This window comes from Lynx canadensis, chromosome B2 (genome assembly GCF_007474595.2).
Source record: "Lynx canadensis isolate LIC74 chromosome B2, mLynCan4.pri.v2, whole genome shotgun sequence".
Lineage (NCBI taxonomy): Eukaryota > Metazoa > Chordata > Mammalia > Carnivora > Felidae > Lynx > Lynx canadensis.
Window position 1 is genome coordinate 54,505,552 of NC_044307.1, and position 24,517 is coordinate 54,530,068.

A 24,517-nucleotide genomic window follows, 5' to 3' on the forward strand; every position below is an offset into this window, starting at 1 on the left:
AATGACTTTGAATGACACACTGGACCAGATGGACTTAACAGATGTATTCAGAACATTCCATCCTAAAGCAGCCGAATACACATTCTTTTCCAGTGCACATGGAACATTCTTCAGAAGAGGTCACATACTGGGTCACAAGTCAGCCCTCAACAAGTACAAAAAGACTGAGATCATACCATGCATATTTTCAGACCACAGTGCTATGAAACTTAAAGTCAACCACAAGAAAAAATTTGGAAAGACCACAAATACTTGAAGGTTAAAGAACATCCTACTAAAGAATGAATGGGTTAACCAGGAAGTTAAAGAACAAATTTAAAAAAATACATGGAGGCAAATGAAAATGAAAAAACAGTGAAAACCCTTTGGGATGCAGCAGAGGTAGCCCTAAGAGGGAAGTATATTGCAATTCAGGCCTACCTCAAGAAGTAAAAAAGGTTCTAATTACACAACCTAACCTTATACCTAAAGGAGCTAGAAAAGAAACAGCAAAGAAAGCCTAAATCCGGCCAAAAAATAGAAATAATAAAGGCTGGAGCAGAAATAAATGATACAGAAACAAAGAAACAAAAAATCAGTAGAACAGATCAATGAAAATGAAGGGCTGGTTCAAAATGAATTTGGTTTATTCTTCTCAAACTGTTCCAAAAAATAGTAATCAAAGGAAATGGTTATGAAGCCAGCATTACCTTGATTCCAAAATCAAGACCCCACTAAAAAGGAGAATCATAGGCCAATATCCCCAATGAACATAGATACAAAAAAACTCAATAAAATGTTAGCAAATCGAATTCAACAAGACATTAGAAGAATTATTCACCATGATCAAGTGGGACTTATTCCTGGGCTGCAGGGCTGGTTCAATATTCACTAATCAATCAACATGATACATTGCATTAACAAAGAAAGGAAAAGAGCCACGTGATCTTGTCAATCGATAGATGCTGAAAAAGCATTTGACAAATTACACCATCCATTCTTAATAAAAACCTGTAACAAAGTAGGGATAAATGGAACATACCTCGACATCATAACAGTCATATATGAAAGACCCACAACAAATCGCATCCTCAATGAGGAAAACCTGAGAGCCATTCCTCTCTGGTCAGAAACAAGACAAGGATGTACACTCTCACCATTACTATTTAACATACTACTGGAAGTAAAAAGCAAAGGAAACAACCAATGAAACTTAAAAGGCAGACTACTGACTGGAGAAGATATTTGCAAAAGACAAATCTGATACAGAGTTAGTATCCAAAATACTATAAGGAACTTATGAAACTTAACACCCAAAAAACAAATAACCCCATTATGAAATGGGCAAAAGACATGAACAAACACTTTTCCAAAGATGACATCCAGATGACAAACAGACACATGAAAAGATGCTCCACCTTACTCATCATCAAGGAAATGTAAATCAAAACTCAATGAGATACCACCTTACACCTGTCAGAATAGCTAAAATTAACACCACAAGAAACAACAGGTGTTGGTAAAAAGGGGAACTCTATTGCACTGTTGGTGGAAATGCAAAGCGGTGCAGCCACTATGGAGAACAGTATGGAGGTTCCCCAAAAAACTAAAAATAGAACTACCCTAGAATCCAGCAATTGCACTATTAGGTATTTGCCCAAAGGATACAAAAGTACAGATTCAAAGGATTAATGCACCCCAATGTCTATCGCAGCATTATCAACAATAGTCAAAGTGTGGAGAGAGCCCTAATATCCATCGACTGATGAATGGATAAAGAAGATGTGGTACACATGTGGAATATTACTCAGCCATCAAAAATAATGAAATCTTGCCAGTCACAACAACGTGGATAGAGCTAAAAGGTAATATGTTAAGCGAGGTGAGTTAGACGAGAAAGACAAATACCATATGATTTCACTCATGTGGAATTTAAGAAACAAAACAGATGAGGGGCACATGAGTGGTTCAGTTGGTTGAGCGACCAACTTTGACTCAGATCATGATCTCACAGTTCGTGAGTTCAAGCCCCACTTCAGGTTCACTGCTGTCAGCACAGAGTCCACTTTGGATCCTCTGTCCCCCTCTCTCTGCCCCTCCCCTGCTTGCGCTCTCTCAAAAATAAACATTAAAAACATTTATTTTCCTCAGAAGGAGAGGAAAGAGGAGAGAGGGAAACAAACCACAAAAGACTCTTAATGATAGAGAACAAACTGAGGGTTGATGTTAGGGTGTGGGTGGGGTATGGGTTAAAAATGAGTGATAGGTATTAAGGAGGGCACTAGTTGTGATGAGCACTGGGTGTTGTATGTAAGTGATGAATCACTGAATTCTACTCCTAAACTGATATTACACTATATGTTAGCTAACTAAAATTTAAATTTAAAAAGTTTCTTAAATAAACAACAAAATAAATAAAATTGCTTTTGTGTTGTTGCTATACCTGAGAACGCCAAGGTTGAGGTTAAGTATACATGATACAAATTGACCATATACAAATATTATGATACTCAATAAGCTGATATTCTCATAAAGTATATAGTAATTCCTCATAAAAACTCTTTGATTCTCTTCATCCAAGCTAGAAATAGTGTATAGCAGAAGTTCTTGGGTCCATGGATAAAATTCTAGGCAAATCAAGAGGACAACTTATTTACTTGGATGGGGAAAAATCATGTCTTTACTTTCACTGACTGCTACTTGAAATTTGCCATCACTCAATTATGAATGTAGGCTATAAACCTGACACTATTAGCAGTATTGGTGACTTTTGCCACCAAAAGGAATCAAATATATTTACATATTTAATTATAGTCACTGCAGGTATTTAAAATACCATTTATAGGGGCGCCTGGGTGGCGCAGTCGGTTAAGCATCCGACTTCAGCCAGGTCACGATCTCGCGGTCCGTGAGTTCGAGCCCCGCGTCAGGCTCTGGGCTGATGGCTCGGAGCCTGGAGCCTGTTTCCGATTCTGTGTCTCCCTCTCTCTCTGCCCCTCCCCCGTTCATGCTCTGTCTCTCTCTGTCCCAAAAATAAATAAAAAACGTTGAACAAAAAAAAAAAAACTTTAAAAAAAATAAAATACCATTTATAATCATCATTACTTCAAAACCACAGTAGTCAACATATCTGCCACTAAAACTTATTATTTAATTCATTAATAAAGAAGTACATATACTGCTTTGTCCAAACTGTTAATAATTTATAATCTTTCAATATAATTGGATTCCTTTATAATTACACACACACACACACACACACACACACACACACACAATGTTATGCATTTAAAACATTCTGAAACTGAGTCCCTGGGCTTCACTAGACTGCCAAAGAGGTTTATGGCATAAAATGGGTCTAGAATAGAGAAAATCTCAGAAATGAGTTTATGACAAATACTGTTATATGTTAGCTGCTCACCAAAACCCATGCTTACCTCTTTTTCCTGGGCACAAGCTAAGCTGGACATTTCCCAGCCTCCCTCACACTTAAGTAGAACCAACAGGTAGAACTAAGTTCTAGCCAATGAAATATGAACATAAGTATGCTTTTTTTAATTTTGTTTTAACATTTATTTATTTTTGAGAGACAGAGAGACACAGAGCATGAGCAGGGGAGGGGTAGACAGAGAGGGAGATATAGAATCCAAACTAGGCTCCAGGCTCTGAGCTGTCAGCACAGAGCCTGACGTGGGGCTCAAACTGTCAAACTGCGAGATCATGACCTGAGCTGAAGTCAGACGCATAACCAACTGAGCCACCCAAGCACCCTGTATGCTTTTTTTTTTTTTTTAAGTAGACTTCACACCCAGAAAGGAGCTCAATGCAGGGCTTGAACTCACGACTCTGAGATAAAGACCTGAGATGAGATCAAGAGTTGAAAACTTAACTGACTAAGCCACCCAAGCACCCCAATTTATGCCATTTCTGAAACTAGCCCATGAATACTTCCCACAGCCATTTCTCCATGCTCTTCTCTTTGGGCTGAGATGACCTTCAGAGCAGATTTGAAAGTCACATATTGAAGACAGTAGTGACTTTATCATACCTGAATACCTGCGTGGAGGAAGCCACTTTGCCAAACTGTTCGCCCACTACACCCTTAAATGAATGACAAACATATTTCCACTCTGTTTGAGCTATTAAAGTGTATATTTGCTATGGAAGCTTGCATTACCCTAATTCAGTGGTTCTTAAACTTTATCAACAATCAGAACCACCAGGAACTGATTAAAACACCAAGTGCTGGTCCCCACCCCTGGATCTTCCAATTCAGTACATCTGGGATGGTGGCTGAGAATTTGCATTTCTTTTTTTTTTAACGTTTGTTTATTTTTTAGAGAGAATGAGAGAGAGAGAGAGTAGGGAAGGGGCAGAGAAAGAGGAAAACACAGAATTTGAAGCAGGCTCCAGGCTCTGAGCTGTCAGCACAGAGCCCAATGCAGGGCTCAAACCCACAAACCATGAGATCATGACCTGAGCCGAAGTCAGAAGTTTAACCAACTGAGCCACCCAGGTGCCCTGAGAATTTGCATGTCTAACACATCCTCAGGTAATGCTGATGCTGCCATCCCATGACTATACTCTGAGAATCCCTGCTCTAATACCAGCTCCTGCCCCTTGCTGTATCATCAGTGAACGATGTTGGTCATGATAACACTGTTCCTTATTGTACTATGTGCAGTAGGACCTTCAAGATTAAAGCAACTTTGTCATTTGTGGTTTTAATAATCCTACATTAAAAGAATGACCATGGCTAACATTAACAATTCAGGCAACAACACATGTAGGTGAGGATGCAGAGAAAGAGCATCTCTTTTGCATTGCTGGTGGGAATGCAAACTGGTGCAGCCACTCTGGAAAACGGTCTGGAGGTTCCTCAAAAAATTAAAAATAGAACTACCCTACGACCCAGCAATTGCACTACTAGGTATTTATCCAAGGGATACAGGTATGCTATTTCAAAGGCACATATGCAACCCAATGTTTATAGCAGCACTATCAACAATAGCCAAAGTATGGAAAGAGCCCAAATGTCCAGTGATGGATGAATGGATAAAGAAGATGTGGTATATATATATATACAATGGAGTATTACTCAGCAATCAAAAAGAATGAAATCTTGCCACTTGCAGCTATGTGGATGGAACTAGAGGGTACTATGCTAAGCGAAATTAATCAGAGAAAGACAAATATCATATGACTTCACTCATATGAGGACTTTAAGACACAGAACAGATGAACACAAGGGAAAGGAAGCAAAAATAATATAAAAACAGGGAGGCGGACAAAACATAAGAGACTCTTAAATATGGAGAACAAACAGAGGGTTACTGGAGGGGTTGTGGGAGGGGGGATGGGCTAAATGGGTAAGGGGCACTAAGGAATCTACCTCTGACATCATTGTTGCACTATATGCTAACTAACTTGGATGTTAATTTAAAAATAATAAAAGAAAATAATAAAAGAAAAGAAAAAGAAAAAATAGTGAACACTCAAAAAAAAAAAAAAAAAAGAATGGCCATGGAAGCCACTCTATCAGCTGGGTAAGAAATAATATATCTAGAGCTACATTTTTGTTTTCAGAGAATGTATTCTCTGACAAATAAGGGATAATGGGGCAAAATATTACCTTTTTAAAGTCTTACTTTCTAATAATCATTCTTTGGTATAGATAGTTTCTAGAGGTATGGTGATAGCAAGAAGTCAGTTTCTAATCTTTAAAAAGTCTAAGGAATTGAACACTTATTTTAGATAAGGTTTCCCAGATTAGCACTGTAGTGTTTCTTTTATACTGACTATATGCTATCAACTGGTTATTAGTTCCTGCTAATCAGAAGCTCTGATTGGGGACAGAGAACGTTGATAATTTTTCTAATTGCAAGTGAATTCTAACGTAAATGCAGTTTTGTAAACAGAAATCTTTTAAAATATCTTACAGATGTCAATCATTCCCTTCTTGGACCCATGCCCCACCCACATGCTGCCTGGGAAAGCATGTTTTGTACCATGGCATCCCACCCCTCTCGGTCATGGTTGCTGGGTCTTGATACTTGAGCTGTGTACCTCTCCTTAGAGTTTGAGAGAGAAATACCAAGAGCCTGGACCACTTAGCACAGAAGTTAAAACTGAAAAAAAAAAATCATTTGTAGACAAGTGATGAAACTCTTATATGTATATGCATAGCCTAGGATTCTTACTTTTTTATTTATTTTTCTTTTTTTTTAGTTTAGAGAGAGAGGGGGGCAAGGGGCAGAGGAAGAGAGAAAGAGAATCTTAAGTAGGCTCCATGCTCAGTGTGAAGCCTGACTGAGGGCTCGATTCCACAACCCCAGGATCATGACCTGAGCCAAAACCAAAATCAACAGACTGAGTCACCAAGGAGCCCCTATATTCTTATTAAAATGTAGATTGTGGGACCTGAGATTCTGAGTTTCTAACAAGCTTCCAAGCTTCTAATGCTGTTAATCTGCAGAGCTAACCTTGGGTCACAAGGTTGTAGAAGCCTGATAGAAACTCTGTGGCTCTTGTCTAGGCTGACAGGAATGGGGCATAGAAACCATGGTGAGGAGAGAACAATCAGTTGATAACAGAAGGAAAAGCTGAAGCCAATGGAGTAGTTCTGAGCCCCACCTTTGGCATTCACTACAGGGAGGAGTGAGGCCTTGAAACCACCACCAGCTCTCCACGCATCCCTGCGAAGCCAGCATCAACTATGAATCTTTTTCTTAAATTCCACTAAATGACACATACATCCTTACAACATACCCTAAAATACAGTTGGTCTCTGATTCTGCACCCAAATGAGCCTAAGACACAAAACATGGCCTCCATGGTTGGGGCAGGGAAGAGAGTAAAAGGAGACTTTGAGGTTAAAACTATTGGAAATACGTCTCCTGTAAGGAGCTTAAAGTGCTTTTTAATTATAACTGTTAGATTAACCTAAGCAGGGATCATAGGGTACACTCAGAAAACAACTATATTCTTTCTCCCTGCTGTCTTTCAAATCCACGATGAAGAGTTAGTTTTCTCCCAATGCTACACAAAATTTTGAATGGACTCTATAATTTTTCTGGTCATTCTCAGATAATTAAAAAGTCTTCTAGCCACTTCTAGTCACAAAACCAGTGCCATTTCAATGAGGTCATATCACTCTTCCTGGTTTCCTCTTACACAGAGTTTAAAGTGACTCTAGGCTCTTTTTCCCAAGAGATCCGTAAGAAATTCTCATGCATCCTTTGCCCCAACACATTCTGGGAAAGTAGGCTATTCCCAATGCAGCCAACTCTGCTCACTCCATCATTAGAGCATCCCGCCAGCCACAATCTTTGAAATCATCCCACGTGGTCTGGCACCAGCCTTGGCACATACACTCTGAGGACACAAGTCAAGCTCTCCCCATGGTCTCCCTAAATTCACTCTCACTAGGCTTAAGAGGGCTTAGGGCGAGACGTGGGTGCACTGCTAAGCAATTTTCCAGACTCTAATCCTGAGCCACCCAATACACTAGCTACTGGCCACATGTGGCTATTTGCATGTAAATTTTAATTAAAATTAAACTACAAATTCAGTTTCTCAGGCATACTAGCCACATTCCGATTGTTCAATATACATGTGGCTAGTGGTACCAGATGATGCAGATAGAACTTTTCCATTATCACAGAAGGTTCTATTAATAGCACTGTTCTAACCTCTCATAACTTGATCCTCAGCCTTTATCCATTTAGCTCAAAACTGGTGATGGGTGATCATAAATGAAAGTGTAGGCTAACTGTCAAGGTGAGCGACACCAAATCTCAGTACACCAACACAATAAAAGTTTGTTTCACTCACAGATCAGCAAGCAGGATAAGTGCTCTGCTTCAGAGAGTCATTTAGGGCACGAGGCACCTTCCATGTTGTGACTCTAGATCCACAACATCCTCTCCACTCTGCTAGTTTGTGGAGAAAGAACCAGGATTGTGTGGGAGGGTTGCAAAGGTCCAGGCCTATAAATGGCACAAATCATTTCTCCTTACATTTCATTAACTAGAACTCAGTTACATGGCCATCACTTAACTGCAAAGAAAAGTAAAAAATGTATTTAGGTCATGTGCCCAGAAAAAGAGAGCACAGATCTTGGTGAGGAACAGCAAACTGCCACAGAACTAGTGGCAAAACCCATTTTAGAGCCACCTCCTTTGCAAGTCCTGAAGAAGGGGTCTAGCTCTTCTCTCTGGCAACATGAGCCTTACCAACCACATCTCTCAGGGCAAACTCAGGCCAGAAGAGTTCCATTTACTCTTATTACATAGTTAAACATAATTTGAGCCCCATTTATTTAACTTTTTCCCAACATTGTTCAGCTGTAAACTACATCCAACTTCAATTCTTTTTTTTTCCAACTTTCTTTACAGTTGCATAAATAATAATAATTTACAGTCATAGAGCACTTCCTATTTGTCAGACACTGTGTATGCATGATCTCATTATTTCTTATAATACGCCTAGGAGGTAAATACTATTGTGATGCCCATTTTACAGATAAGAAAATGGACATTTAGTATCTACCCTAGGGTTGAAACCCAGGCAACCTGACCCATGTTCTCTATCAGGGGTGACAAATTATGGCCAAATCTGACCCACTTTTTCTGCACAGTTTGATTGGAATACTGCCATGCCCATTCATGTATGTATTGTTTATGGCTACTTCTGTGTTACAAAAGCAGAGGTGAATAGTTGCAAAAGAGTTCATATGGCCTCAAAGTCAAAAATCTTTATTATTTGGGGTTTTGCAGAAAAACTCTGCCAACCCCTGCTCTACCATATCCCATAGGGTCTTAAGCATTCTGCTTCTATCACAGAGAAAAAAGTAATTTTGACTCGGTGTTTTAGTCTGCTAATCTGTGCTCTCCATCAACAACCTGGTCTGTGAAATATAAGGTCCGTCTAATTTCCCTCTGGCAGCCATGTCTACCCCATCTGCTTGTGGTTTCACATGCAGATTAAACAACATCTGTTATGTTGTTTCATCAAACATATAAACAATACTACTCAAGGAGGCATTTGCATTATCTTTCTAATAAAGATTATAACTATTCCCTGATATTTTTCATATCAGTATTATAACTATCAAACAAAAGGTTTATACAAGTTTATCAACCCAGCTGTTTTTGGTACAACAGGTTTCAATCCTTCAGCATTCCCACCTCCTGCTTTAGTTTTTAGAGAGAAAGCCATCAGCACAGAGTGACAGTGAATTTTGTGGGCAATGGCAATCCAGTAAGGCAAGGCTTATTCTGTTGAAACTGGCCTATACTCATTTTTCTCTTAGGATTCATCAACATCATGTTTTTTTACCAAAATAAACCGTAAGAAGAAAATAAATATCTTAACTTTTAAGAGACTCTCAGAGTATGAAACCGGCCTTGCACTAGTTATTAAAATCAAGTTAGAAGTAGGGTAGAAATTGCATCCACCATAGCGGAACTATAAGAAGAACATTTTAAAGGATGCTGTAGGACACCACCCAAATCCCACATTTGTGAGCCAGATGCCTATTTCCCCAGGTGCCAGGAGTGATGGTAGATCCTGGCTTTTAGCAGAATCCCATGGTGGAAACAGCTTGCCCTCAGCTTGAAAGCTAGCAGCTTAGCTAGAGTCAACGCCCCTCTCCAAGGGCCAATGCTGGTCAGTGGAAAGGTCAGCGCTCACCTCAATTAGGGACATTTCTGAAGGGCCTCTCAGCTGCAGAACTTGTGGGATCAGCTGAGGCCTCTGTTGCACATGCATCACAATCCTACTTCTCTCTCTGACCATCCTGCTTCCCTCCATCCCTTTAAGTGTTGTTCCCAAGGGCACTCCCCAGTCAATCCCCTGCATATAATCTCCATCTCCAAGTCTCTCCCTAGGAAGCTGACATGCAACAAACATGAGACTGATTTCCTAAACAGTGCCATCGATAACTTATGAGCCATATTTAACACTCACTGAAAACAAAGAATCAGCAATAAAGAGCTTCCCAGAAGACAGAAAATCTATCAATACAAAAAATGAGAGTAACAGCAAAATATCAGGCAGTGTATATACATCAGTGGCAACACGATGCAGAAGCAGCAGTCATTGGGAAGTGAAGCAGGGAGCAGACAGAGTCCTAGAGAGAAGCTGAAGCTCCACTCAAAGCTAAGGAGGGCAAGTGGGGAAGGCTGCCTGGGAAACAGGAGCAGTCAGTGCAATCTGCTCTCGCTGCAGCCAGAGCTCAGCTCAGCGCCTCTTGGCAACGAGGCTCCAGCCCTGGGCACAGACGGTCATGCGCAATGACAGGCTCTATAAATAGCAGAGCAACCAGCAAATCATAACCTAGCCTTCATAATTGCAGATCAAGAGGTCCTACAGATGATTCTTTAAATGTGAGCACAATCTGTTTGCATGCAGCTCTTTTCTGAGCTACCTACTCAGAGACATCATCACTAACAGCATGTCTACAAAACAAAAAGAGTCACAGTTTAAAACATGATTATGTCAGACACAATGTCCTTTTCAAGACAAGAAGCAAGGAAATATAAAACAAGGAATTATGTTTTAAGAGGTGTTTACAACTTCCCAGTTGCAAATGCTAAGAAGCCAGATACCACCCAAACAGCAAGATTTCTTTTTTTAATATTTTTTAATGTTTATTTATTTTTGAGAGAGAGAGAGAGAGAGAGAGAGATAGAGTATGAGCAGAGGAGGGGTACAGAGAGGGGGTCAGAGGATCCAAAGCGGGCTCTGTGCTGGCAGCAGAGAGCCCGATGTGGGGCTTGAATTCATCAACCAGAGATCATGATCTGAGCTGAAGCTGGAGGCTTAACTGACTAAGCCACCACTGAGGCGCCCCCCCCCCAAACAGCAAGACTTCTGAAATGGTATCCACACTATGCAAAGACCATTACTCACACCAAGCAAAGGCCACAAGACCAATCATAAGAAAGAAAGCAGTGTAAAGGGGCATGGGGAGAGAAAAAGAGAGCCATGGGAAAAGCACTGGAGGAAAGGCAAGAGAGATGGGTGAGGCTGTGTAGCCCATAAGTGCAGGAGAAAATGGGGGAGCAGGAAAAGGGTGAAGATAGGGAAGGAAGGAAAGAAAACAAGAGACAAAGAAGGGAGGAAAAGTGTGCTAATTTGCAACAGGTCACAGCAAAGTCCTAACAAAGTCCTGACATGGTCATTAAGTCTTCAAAGACATCCTGAATACCACTATAAAATCAAAGCCTTTAAGAATATTGAGTCAATTTATCAGACTGTGAATCAGAAACAATTCAAGATCCAAGAAAGGACAAAATGAAGACCTAACTGTATATGCAAGCTGAACAGCTAACACACTATACCAAGGAAGAATGGGTGGTTAAACCAATGTTACAACTACAGCTACATCAATAGCATCATCCCCAACCAGCTATTCTCAAGTAATAGCTTAGTCTTAAAGTCCAACAACAATCCTGATAAAGTATTGTTTGAGAAATTCCTAAATTGAGGCTGATTCTATCATGACTCAGGCCAATTCAGCCACAAGATGAATAGAGTCTCACTAGATTGAGGGGCAGACAGGTAATGGGGGCAAGCAGCAAGCCAGACCTGGTCAGAGTTATGAGTATGGAACAGACAAGAGCCAGTGGGTTGGCACAACCGTGAGAGCTTCAGGCATCAAATACTCAAAAGTTCAGCAGGCACTAGGTGACTGATTCAGGCACAGGACCTGGGTAGCCATAATGGGTAAAGGCCCCAAGACCCATAAGCGTCCTCACTGTTGCCAGCCTCCCTTCCACACTGAACTCTTTTTTTTTTAACTTTACTTATTTTGGGGGGGGGGGAGAGAGAGAGAGAGAGAGAGAGAGAGAGGGAGGGAGGGAGGGAGGGAGGGAGAGAATGAGTGGGGGATGGGCAGAGAAAAAGGGAGAGAAAGAATCCCAAGCAGGCTCCGCATGTCAGCGCAGAGCCCAACAGGGGATAGAACTGAGAACTGTGAGATCGTGACCTGAGCTCATATCAGGAGTCAATTGCTTAACCAACTGAGCCACCCAGGAGCCTCACACTGCACTCTTGACCCTGCCCAGGATCTAGCAAATAAAAGGCATTAGCCCTTCAGCTGTCAAATGTTCTGATTAGTCAATGCCTACTTTCTACAGATTGTTAAATATTTTGAATTTTGAACATCAACCCTGACAATGTATAAAGTTAACAAAAGCTATTCAGGCTTTTGGGTTCGAGTTCAGGGCAGGATTTCAAGTCCCAATGGTAAGCTACAGACTAAAACAGTAAAGTGGGATAGTCATTTACTGAGCCCCCAAGCAAGAAGTGGCAAGATGGATGCTTGCCAAGCTCACCAGCAGCAAGCCTCAGGCACAACGCCTGTGAAGCAAGCCTAAAAACAGCATGGGCAGAGGCTTCCAGCAAACACCGCTCTGATCAGACAGGTCTCAGAAACTGTCCCCACTGAGGATGCACAGAACAGGAAGGACTGGCCATTTCTGCCCCCAGTCTGAAAGCTGAACCTTTGCCCTGATGATACTAATTGAATGTGTATTTGGTCTGTGTTCAAGTCTTAAATGCTTTTCTGGCAGCACATGCCCTCTCAAAATCTGCTTACTCTCAAGACATACTTATCAGCAAGAAAAAAAAAAAAAAACGTTTTCATGACCTAAAATCTTCTGATAATTTATACTAAGTAAAGAGAAAGAGAAGAAGGAGCAGAGAGAGCTAACAGGACCAAGGTCCAAACAAAGACAGTTAATCAGAGGATTGTGAGAAATGTTTGTGGCTAGTCCATTTCAAGGGTAGCTATGACATCTTTTACAGCTTATTTCTGCTCTGTCTTTGACATCTATCACATAGACATCAGCAAAAATCTGTTAGAGGTCACCTTTTTCCCAAGGTGATATAGTAGCTAAAAGCTTTAAAGAGATTGTATTACTCTCTCTTGCAGTTATTCGGGCAAGAGCTATCAACTTTTTAACCTAGATCATATGATCCTGTTGACTTTTCCCAGTTGATTGATTTGAGTGGTGTTTATTTCAATGTGGCTTTTTCACAGTATTTATTACAGTTTGACTTATCTAAAATGCATTCCTGGATATAAAGGCAGTGACATGCTTCATTTCCCTTTGTATCCTTCTTTGTTCCTACCTATAGATATGGCACAAGTATATTCTTAATATGTTTTGGGTTTGATCTTCCTTTTTCAAAGACGCATTTGTCTAAAAATTTCAGAAAAGAACAAATTGGAAACTTGAACCTACCAAAAAGAGTTCATACCACATTCTTTCTGAACTATATAAATAAATGAATGTGCCTGTTTTGTATCTCCAAACACATCCCTCCAGAGTAATAACTGCAAAGTTAGTAAATAGCATCCTGATTTTGTCCCTATGCTTGCAGAGATACCTACAGATGTACAAAAAAGTTTTAAAAGAAATAGGATCTTGCTATATACACATATATATTGTTTTATACTTTGCTCTTTTCATTTAACAATAACATAGATATAGATTTTAAAATTATACAGGGGCAGCTGGGTGGCTCAGTCTGTTAAGCGTCTGACTTCGGCTCAGGTCATGATCTCACAATTTGTGAGTTTGAGCCCCACTTCGGACTCTGTGCTGACAGCTCGGAGCCTGGAGCCTGCTTCGGATTCTGTGTCCCGCTCTCTCTCTGCCCCTCTCTGCTCATACTCTGTTCTCTCAAAAATAAATTAAGAAAAAAAAAAACATGAAAACAAAATTATACAGATAGTACATTATTTTTAACAACTGATTTTCTAGTATATGGGTATGCCATACTTTAACTATTCTGATTAAAATTTGGGGTATTTCTGTTTGTTTCTATTATAAACAGTGCAATCAACAAGACACTTCTGTATCTTTAACTACATCTCTACTTAGAAATGGAATTGCCAGGGGGTGCCTGGGTGGCTCAGTCGGTTAAGCATCTTGTCCAACTCTTGATTTTGGCTCAGGTCATGATCTCACAGTCCATTGGATCAAGTCCCTCATCGGGATCTGCACCATCAACACTTGGGATTGTCTCTCTCCCTCTCTCTGTCTGTCTCTCTCTCTTTCTCTGCCCCTCCCCCACGTGCACTTGCGCTCTCTCTCTTTCAAAATATATTTTTTTAAAGAAAGAAATGGAATGGCCAGGCCTCAGAAAAATCACATTGCAAAGATACTACCAGATTTGTCTCCAAAAATGTAGAACCATTTTGAGGCGCTTGAGTAGCTCAGTCGGTTAAGCATCCAACTCTGGCTTAGGTCATAATCTCACGGTTCGTGAGCTTGAGCCCTGTGTCAGGCTCTGCGCTCATAGCTGGGAGCCGGGAACCAGCTTCAGATACTGTGTCTCCCTCTCTCTCTGCCCCTCCTCTGCTCGCGCTCTGTCTCTCTCAAAAATAAACAAAACATTAAAAAAAAAACTTAAAAATGTACAACCATTTCTACCATTATTTTTTACACGTGTTCATTTTTTATTATGAAAAATTTCAGAATATAAAAAAGAAGGTAAAAGAGAATAAAGAACTTTAAGTACCCACCACCCAGCTTCAAGAACTATCATATCATTCCATCCCTCTTGATTTAAAATGCCATTTTCGGGAGCACCTGAGTGGCTCAGTTGGTTAAGCATCTGACTCTTGATTTCGGCTCAAGTCATAATCTTACAGTTCATGGGATCAAGGCCCATGTTGGACTCTACACTGACAGCACAGAACCTACTTGAGATTCTCTCTCTCCCCCTCTCCCATTCGCATGCTCTCTTTCTCTCTCAAAATAAATAAATAAACCTTTAAAAAAATGTTGTTTTTTTTTTAAAAAAAAAACTGAGCCTGGGTGGCTCAGTCGGTTGAGCGACCGACTTCGGCTCAGGTCATGATCTCACGGTTTGTGAGTTCGAGCCCTGTGTCGGGCTCTGTGCTGACAGCTCAGAGCCTGGAGTCTGCTTCTGATTCTGTTTCCTTCTCTCTCTGTCCCTCCCCCACTCATGCTCTGTCTGTCTTTCTCTGTCTCAGAAATAAATAAATATTTTTTAAAAATTTTTAATAAATAAATGTTTCAAATGCCATTTTTATCATTTACTAAACCTCTACATATATTTGGATATGTATCTGAACACTCTGTTGTACTTGAGTCAGTGTGTTTTTTTTATAATGATACATACATAAATACAAATTGTTCATAAAACAATACAAATATACTCTTTATACTGCATTCTAATGAAATAAAAAATATAGTAAAATACAGACCAACTACTATAACAAATAGATCCAAAACTACAGTGATTCAAACAAGATAGAAATTCATTTTTCTTGTGGCCAGTTCACAGTTGATAGGTGGCTCTGAGCCATGAGGTCATATAAGGAGCCAGGATTCTATCCTATCACTGCTCTACCTTCCCCTCAGGTATTCCTTGTCCATACATTTGACATACCACACAATTCCTTTCCAAGCATGGAAAGAAAGAAAGGGACTGTGGAGACAAGCAGCTTGTTTTAAGGACTTGACCTAGAATGTTCATACATCACTTTCACTTATATCCAATTGGACAGAACTTAACAGTACTGCCAGAGAGGCTGAGAAATGGAGGCTCTAGCTGTTTCACCATATGCCCACTCATAAGTATAGAGTATTTGTATTACAAAAATAGGGGAAGATTGAAATTGGAGGAAAAATTCACAGTCTTTACTATAAAAGTGAGTGTAAAAAATTTATGTACCACAGAGTTTGATTATCTTTAAAGGCACTTAAACGAGTTGTCAAATATAGAAATAAATTATGCTGCTTTATATTATAGAAAGACAAGAAGTCCAAAATTCCCAAATTGCTAACTTTCAGTGATGACAAGAGACCATCAGTAGCAGATATTTTCAAATAAACCAAACAAATAAAAGTGATGGTTGAATAATTAGCAGGAAAGTAATTGGTTTTTTAAATTTGTGGATTAAAAAGGGTGTTTTGAAAATGGGTATTTGAATATATTTCTACTAACATATGATTTTGTTCTTCTAAAAAAAAGTAAATTCATTATCTAGAAAAGCTAATTTTATAGATTTTAAAATTTGAAAAGAGTTCTTTAGTCAGTTTAAAAACCACCCAAATAAAAATTTTCAGTGAGTTTTAGAATCCTGTTTAAAAATATAAAATTAGGCACGGCTGGGTGGCTCAGTCAGTTGAGCGTCCAGTTTCAGGTCATGGTCTCGCGGTCTGTGAGTTCCAGCCCCACGTCCCGCTCTGTGCCAACAGCTCAGAGCCTGGAGCCTGCTTCAGATTCTGCGTCTCCCTCTCTCTCTGCCCCTCCCCCGCTCATGCTCTGTCTCTCTCTCTCTCTCTCTCTCTCTGTCTCTGTCTCTCTCTCTCTCTGTCAAAAATAAATAAACGTTAAAAAAAAATTTTTAATAAAAAAATATATAAAATCAATTCCTTCAGATTAGTTTATAACAAAACCAACTGACAAGAAATAAGAAAATTTACTACCAAATTTTGTTTTTATTTTTATTTTTATTTTTTTCAAAATTTTTTTTTTCAGCGTTTATTTATTTTTGGGACAGAGAGAGACAGAGCATGAACGGGGGAGGGGCAGAGAAAGAGGGAGACACAGAATCGGAAACAGGCTCCAGGCTCTGAGCCATCAGCCCAGAGCCCGATGCGGGGCTCAAACTCATGGACCGCGAGATCGTGACCTGGCTGAAGTCGGACGCTTAACCGACTGCGCCACCCAGGCGCCCCCAAATTTTATTTTTAAATAATTTTGCATAATCAACGAATGAAAATTGAAAACTGTCATAATTTTAAGAGCAGTCATCAATGCACTTTTTCCATTTGAATCTTTTTTTAAGTTATCTTTTACAGCTATGACAATGGCTAAAACCAAATATCAAAATAAATGGAGCTTAAAATAATATTTGAATTTCTAAATCATAGTGTTAAGCAAAGATTTTCTTTTAAGATTAAACATGTTTAACTACATTTTTCTCAGAGTGAAATTTTTTATAATAAATTAATATGGGGATATAGTATATAATTTAGAAAGAAATACATATATATATTGAATGTGCATGCTGATATTTTCCTGGTGGTATATACAATCAAAACTGAGGATTGCTCGTAGAAAAGGACTTCAATTATTTGTGTATTTGTCTTTAACATATAAAAGAGGAAGAACTCTAAATGGACCAGTAATCATAGAAGGTACTAAAGAGGGTAAAAGAAAGCTCTAACATGAAAAATGGTTCTAGGCACAAAGATATTACACACATAGCCCCCATTTAATGCCAACTACACAGCACCGAATTATTATACTACGGTTTGTTTCTGAATTAATTTCCTCAAAAATATAGTCACATACATCTATATGTACATTATATTAAATTATATCATATATCTTATATATCCCTTTCTATATATATGCATATATTATGTAATATATAACATACAATATAACACACAATATCATATTGTATATTACATAATACAATTATATAATGCTATATATTATATATTAATTATATATTACATATATAATATGCATATACATCTATATATATCCCTTTATACATATATATGTGTATGTATGTATTTAAGGAAATTATTATCATACATAATCCCTTTAAAAATACACATATAAGTTCCTATTGCCATTAACAATTAAAATTCCTGTGTTTCCCATATGCTGTATGCCAGCATAGCTCTCAGACAATAAATGGACTCCAAGCTAACAAATACGAGTGCCCTTTACCACAAATCCTCCAAAGAGCATGTTGTTGTATATTGAGCATATGCTGCAACATGTAATGATTACTCCACTCTAGCCCGTTTTTAATTAGAGTTCTGGCTAAAATTTTTGATTCACAATTATTGACGAAAAAGTGTGCCAGTGATAGCTCTAGCCCTGTATGCCAAAGAGAAACAAAGGAAGTAGGATACACTGAGCAACAAAATGTGAGTTTCACAATGGCTCAAGGCAACCTCAAAGAAACGACTGCAAAAATAGGAAACAAAGATTTGAAACTAACTGCAACTTTATGGAGATCCTTGACAGAAAAAGTGACCAACACTTTGATGAACTATAGCTAGAAGAATGGCTAAGACAAATAGTTCATTCCACAGAATCTGAAGAGAAGAGGGGAATGATTGCCAACTCACACTGGCAGGAAACACATCCCAACAGCACTGACTCAGTTAGCACTGCCATTTCCAGGAGTTGGAAAGGGCTATGCATGCATCATCAAGTTCTATCTAAGCTTACAACAGATAATTATTACTCAAAGTATTCCAAGAAACAGAATAAGATGAAAAATGTCTTAATTCATTTTAAGATGCTACCACAGCCTAAAAATAAACCTTGATACATCCAAGAGAAGCAACTGTAGACCAATCTAACATCTGAAGATAAAGAGATTCCAAATAAAACCCTACCAAAACGCTGGCAGTGAGTTAAAATACTAATAACCCAAGACTAAATAGAGTTTAGTCCAGTTATTAGAGGCTGACCCAACAACACGAAACCCATGTCCCCCGGACTAAGCCTGAACTATGAGCCATAGTGAAAGATTTCCCAAAGTAACTAAGGATCCCCACAGATTTGCTGAGGAATTTGATATAGTGTTTCAAACTTACATGCAGGTTTCTCAGATTTCTACCCAGATGGTTCACATGCTCGTTGGTGAAGGTCAAGCCCACCAACTGGATGAAAACAGCTAATTGGGTTGATGCTGAAAAATCTCTGGAATTGCAGATAGGAACCCAATCCCCTGCCTTGTTATATAATGAGGCTCAGGCAATCACTAAATGACTTCACCTGGCAATCCCTAGGGCTTTCTCAAAACCTGTTCATTGGAATAAGAGTCAATGAGGGGCACCTGGGTGGCTCAGTTGGTTGGGCGTCCGATTTTTGGTTTCGGTTCAAGTCATGATCTCATGGTTTGTAGTTTCAAGCCCCACGTTGAACCCTGCACTATCAGTGCAGAACTTCCTGGGATTCTCTCTCTTCCTCTCTCTGCCCCCACGCCCCAGCTTGTACTCTCTCTCCCAAAATAAATTAAAACTAAAAAAAATAAATAAAATAAAATAAAATAAAATACTCTGGCCATTAAGAAAAAAGTCAATGAGGAGTGCCTGGGTGGCTCAGTCAGTTAAGCGTCTGATTCTTGTATTCGGTTTGGGTCATGATCTCACAGTTTGTGAGTTCAAGCCCCACGTAGGGCTCTGTGCTGACAATGCGGTGCCTGCTTGGGATTCTCTCTCCGTCTCTCTCTCTGACCCTCCCCTGATGGCTCTCTGACTCTCTCTCTCAAAAAATAAATAAACAAAAAAAGTCAATAAGCCCTTGAATTATTATTACTATTATTATAGCTGTTGTTTTTAAGGAAAGAGTTTTCAAGAAAAAATCTGGCCTTCCTATAGATGTCAAATCCATTCAGGTAGCCTTCAATTCTATGTTCATCAATATGCTGAACCAGGACCTTCCCCTTCTAGTTAAAAGGACTGGGATGGAATGGTAAACCATCTCCACTCCAGCTCTTTAATTTAGTAAATCAGCTCGCCCACACCCTAGGTGATTCAACTAAAAGGAAGACCACTAAAACCCTTAATTTTCAGCTCCAACAAATGGAAGCCCCTAATCAAAACCAAATCTCTCCTGGCCTTTTTCATTACTGCAAAAAGCCAGGACACTGGAAAAAGGATTGTTACAAAACTCAAGCACACCAAGTCCCTTCAGCCCTCTACCCAGTCTTTCCAGTGCCCTCCCAATGATGGGGCCCTGAGCAACCACAGGAGCTTTTCTCAATCCCTCCTCTTACTCCACTTAGAGAAACAACTCTCCGGATGGGGAATGAATCTTATCAACACCAGAGCTACACTCTAGGTGTTCAGCCTCACTGCCATTAAAAAGCCCCTGCCTCCGAGTACTAAAACAGTTCTTAGCTCCTCTGCCCCTGTTCATTTATTGGGACAAGATTTCTTAGGGAAGTATCATGCCAGAATTTCTTCCTCCTGAAAGGGGTAATTCTAGAATTTGATACCAAGAACCAAAATAGCCAAGCAGGTGAATCAAATGACCTTTAAACATATTTTGTGTGTTCTACCCCTGACAACACTACACCTAACTTTAAAGATACTATTTGTCCCTATTGGATCAGCCATAAGGCATCAAGCCTACAACAGATTATAAGGCTCAGGGCCTTATTATCCTCTGTACTAGTATCCCTTGTCACCTTATTATTCCAAATGCCCATACTTTGTCAGCATACATCCCCACTGAAAGCAAATTTTTCACCGTAATTAATTTATGTAGCACCTTTCTTACCATCCCTAAGGATAAGGCAGCCAATATCTCTTTGTCTTTATTTGGGAGGGAAAAAAGTCCTTCATATTTCTCCCAGCCTTTAAAGACTGACTTAGATGCTCAGACCCCTTCACAAGACAGTATCCACTTGTTAAAACTTTTTCTTTTAAGTTTATTTATTTTTGAGAAAGTAAGAGTGCAGGCAGAGGAGGGGCTGAGGGAGGGGGACAGGAGAAAGAGAGAGAATCCCAAGCAGTCTCCACACTGTTAGCACAGAACCCACTGTTAGCAGGGCTTGATCTCATGAACCAAGAGATCATGACCTTAGTTGAAATCAAGAGTCGGCTGTTTAATCAATCAAACCACCCAAGCACCCCAAAACTTTTTAAAAATGTTTTATTTATTTTTGAGAGAGAGTGTGTGTGAGCGGAGAAGGGCCAAAGAGAGAGGGGGACAGAGGATTCGAAGTGGGCTCTGTGCTCATAGCAGCAAGCCCGGTCTGGGGCTCAAACTCACAAACGGTGAGATCATGACCTGAGCTGAAGTCAGAATCTCAACCAACTGAGCCTGGTGCCCCAATGTTAAAGCTTAAAGGTACACAAAGAATCCAAGGAAAAATTTCAGTTTCCTCAAACTCAGATTTGATATTTGTGGCACATGATCTCAAAGTCATTTCCAGGAATGGCACTTTCCCAAGATGCCATTTAGATCATGGCATCATGAACTTCCCAAAATGAAGTTTTGGGAAAAAAAAAACAAACCTGACACTATCATTTGGGAAGATCAGGATGACTTAGCCTTAAAGCCTTAAAGGAAAGAATGTTAAATACCACTGCCCTTGAACATTAACTTTCTTTCTTCTTTTCCCTCCTGAAAACCCTGCCAACCTTCTTCCCTCTTTTGCCAATAATGCTCCTCATGACTGCCTGACTCTGACAAATTGCCTCCTGATAATGCTAACTTTTCATGGCTTACCAAAAGTTCTTATTTAAAAGACGAAAATGATAAATATTATTCTGAGCATACTACTGCAATTCCTTCTGAAGCAGGCATGCTTTGGAGTAGCTGATCACTTTGGAATACTATGGGAAGCAGTGAGGCTTCCTCTCTTCCAGTGGGGACAAAATTCAAAATGGCCTTCATGTCCAGGAATTATTAGCTATTATCAAGGTCCCTGGGCATTCCAAATTTGATTCTTTAGAAGCTAAAGGAAACAACCTAATAGATATTTCCACAGAGAACTCTGCTCTCAAAGGAATCAATGACCATATCTCTGTCCTGATCCTAAGGAATGCTCCCCCAAATGATAATGTAGAAGAACCAACTACAGATTTCCAATAATCAGCCCAAGGAAGGAAAAACAACATTGGAAAGCTAATAACCATTGGTTTGATGAAAGAAAGAAAGAAAGAGAGAAAGAAAGAAAGAAAGAAAGAAAGAAAGAAAGGGAGAAAACTTGGACCCAATAATAATCCAGGCCCACCAGACACTAAAATTTCCATTACTGACTACTACACAGACATTGAATCATTGGTCTACTGATGAAATGATAACCTTTATGAACCAATACTGGTTGGGGAAATATTAAGGCCACAAAGAGTGCCTACTTTTCTTGCCACCTCCTGCCCGAAATACAATTCAAGAAAACCTGTCCTCACTGCCCCCGGACACTTTAAATTTCCCAATAAACTATTTGAGGTTTGGCAGATGGATTTTATACACCTTCCCCTGTCTCATGGATATAAATATGTCTTGGCAATGGCTTGTATGTTTTAAAATATCACTTCTACCTGGGGAATGCCCCTGAAACTTCATAACCAGGGAATTCACTTCACCAGCCAAATGCTTCAACAAGCCTGTGCCATTTGGCCAGTCTTACTTTCACTCTCAATCCTCAGGGTTAGTAGAACACACTACAGCATTATTAAGACTCAACCGGCAAAATCTGTAGACTCTCCAAATAAGCTAGCCAAAAGCAATGCCATTAGTCCTTCTGAATCTCAGGTCTACCATTTTTGGAACCCATAAACTCTCACCCTTTGAGATAATCACAGGATGCCCAATGCACTTGGGTCATGCTTCTTCTGACCCATAGCTGGTTAAGAGGGATATACTTCTATTTGTTTCTACTGAGAATAACCATACTTTAGCAGAACAGTCTCTCAAAAGCATGTTCCCTGGAGACAAAGACCAACAACATCACAGATTGCAGCCTGGAGATTTCAACTATTGGAAAAGATATCTTCACAAAGACTCTTCTCAACCATGTTGCAAAGGAACCAACGCTTGTGCTGCCAAACCCCAAGGAAAAGACTCTTGGATCCATGTGTCACATCTAAAGAAAGCACCAAACCCTAACTGGACCTGCACACCAAGTGGTGACCTGAAAATAAAGATTTCCAGGAATTGAAGCAGGTTAATAGCTGAAAGAGACCATCTTCCCAAGATGACTGGAACAAGCATGTATACTTTTTTCTCACTATTGCATTTTACTTTATTTCTTCCCTCTCTTTCTTAGCCCAATCTATCACAAAAGGGAGAAACCGTTCTGTCTACTGGATCTGTCACCAAGAATTCTGATCTGCTCATGATGTTGGAGATCCCTCAGTCTTCTATCTGTTCCCCTGCATCTAAGGGAAATGTAAACGAGCTAACTCCACTTTGCAAGGCTTTTAGAAAAGACTCCTTTAAGCTAGGATAGTTCCCTGCAGAATGTCTGCTCTCTATCTTGTTCTGTATTATCGTTTTTAAGCTTTATACCTGTTGACTGTCAAACTTTTGTAAAAATGACATGCCCAATACGGTGATGTTAGCTTGGTGCTTCAAGATGATCTCAAACGCTTAAGATACAAACCTCAGATGGGAAATGCCTCAGAATTCTCCCTTCTACCCTTCCGTGTTACTGAAATGTGACCTCAGTGATTTCAGTCTGCACACTTTCCCTGCAATTGGGACATAACAATCAAGAAAAGTCCTTCTTGGCACTAAGGGATGAAATCACTTTAGTGTTCGAAACCACTAAATACAAAAACCCCAACTCTTGATCAGCAAGCAATGCTTTCAAGTAAAGATCTTGATCAAAGGGAGAAATGTGAAAATAAATAAAGGAAATGTCATTAAAAATGGAGTTGAGAAACCCTGAAAGGAGAGTTCTCATGCACTACTACCCACCTTAAGAAGCATACCTCAACAGGAGAAAGCTTACTTAACCTATCCCAGCAGTAAGAAGGAATAACTTGCCCAGCAACAGCCCAGCCAATGGGAAACTGCCACATTCAGCCAGTGAGAAGCCATAATAGCCCCTCCAGCTTCCTTCTTTCCCCTATAAAAGCAAGCCCCTCTCTCCTGTTCTCTAGACTTGCTATGGTTTGCTTGTCCTGAAATGCCATTCTCTGCTATTCCCCAAAAAAGTTTATTTTGCTGGTAAAAGAGCTGGCTTTTTTTTTTTTTAAGGTCAACATGCTTTAAGAGGATGGCTGACACAATTTATATTATTTCATCTCAGCTTTGGCCATCTAAGGTTTTTAATAATATTCTTTTATGGTGGAGGATATTTGATGAAAGCAATAAATTAAACATATCTAGAGAGGAAGACATTTTTAGCACCAAATGTACAAAATCATCTTTTCTCATTTTTAAACATGTCCCTTATTTTAATTTAGCCATCAGAAGTATAAGCTGTTTCCACAATGCAAGAAAGTTCTCTCATTTCACCTGTGTACCCTAAAATGTTCCTAAATAACTTCTCATTCATAGTATAAAAAAAATTTTTTAATAAAAAAAAAAAGGTAAGCTAAAATGAGAGGCAATGTTCTTGCAAGATGGAGAGGGACTTGACCCTGCTTACCCCTTTTGTGGTTAGAATACTTCCAACAAAGGAGTGAAAACTACATATCCACGAGCATTGTGGGAAACACACGCAAAGAAGCTACCAAGTACTGGATGTGGTCATTTGAGTTTAAAGTACAAATGCTTGCTTTAAAAAAAAATGTTTATTTAATTTTATGAGGTAGGAGAAGGTATGGATTACAATATTCTATTTCAGGCCAAACTTTGATTGAATTGGCTAACATAGTTGTGCCTTTTTTTTTTTTTTCATAGGGATTAAGGATCACTGATTTGGGCACCTTAATGGTTGACTAATTTAAAAAGTTGTCTTGGCATAGTAATGCTGGGGCAACAGGTCACAAAAAATACATAGTCAAAACAGCATTAAATAGGAAGGATGTTACTCTTCCATCTAGATCCTGCA

At 39.5% G+C, this 24,517-nt stretch overlaps 1 protein-coding gene and 1 pseudogene across 4 annotated transcripts in view; one reads left to right on the forward strand and one right to left on the reverse strand.

Moving 5' to 3' along the window:
• The window catches only part of DST (dystonin), a 494,969-nt gene that overhangs the window by 437,335 nt on the left and 33,117 nt on the right, over positions 1–24,517 (reverse strand). The gene's annotated exons all lie outside the window — the stretch shown is intronic.
• Positions 10,063–24,517, forward strand: part of LOC115514623 — a 42,270-nt pseudogene continuing 27,815 nt past the window's right edge.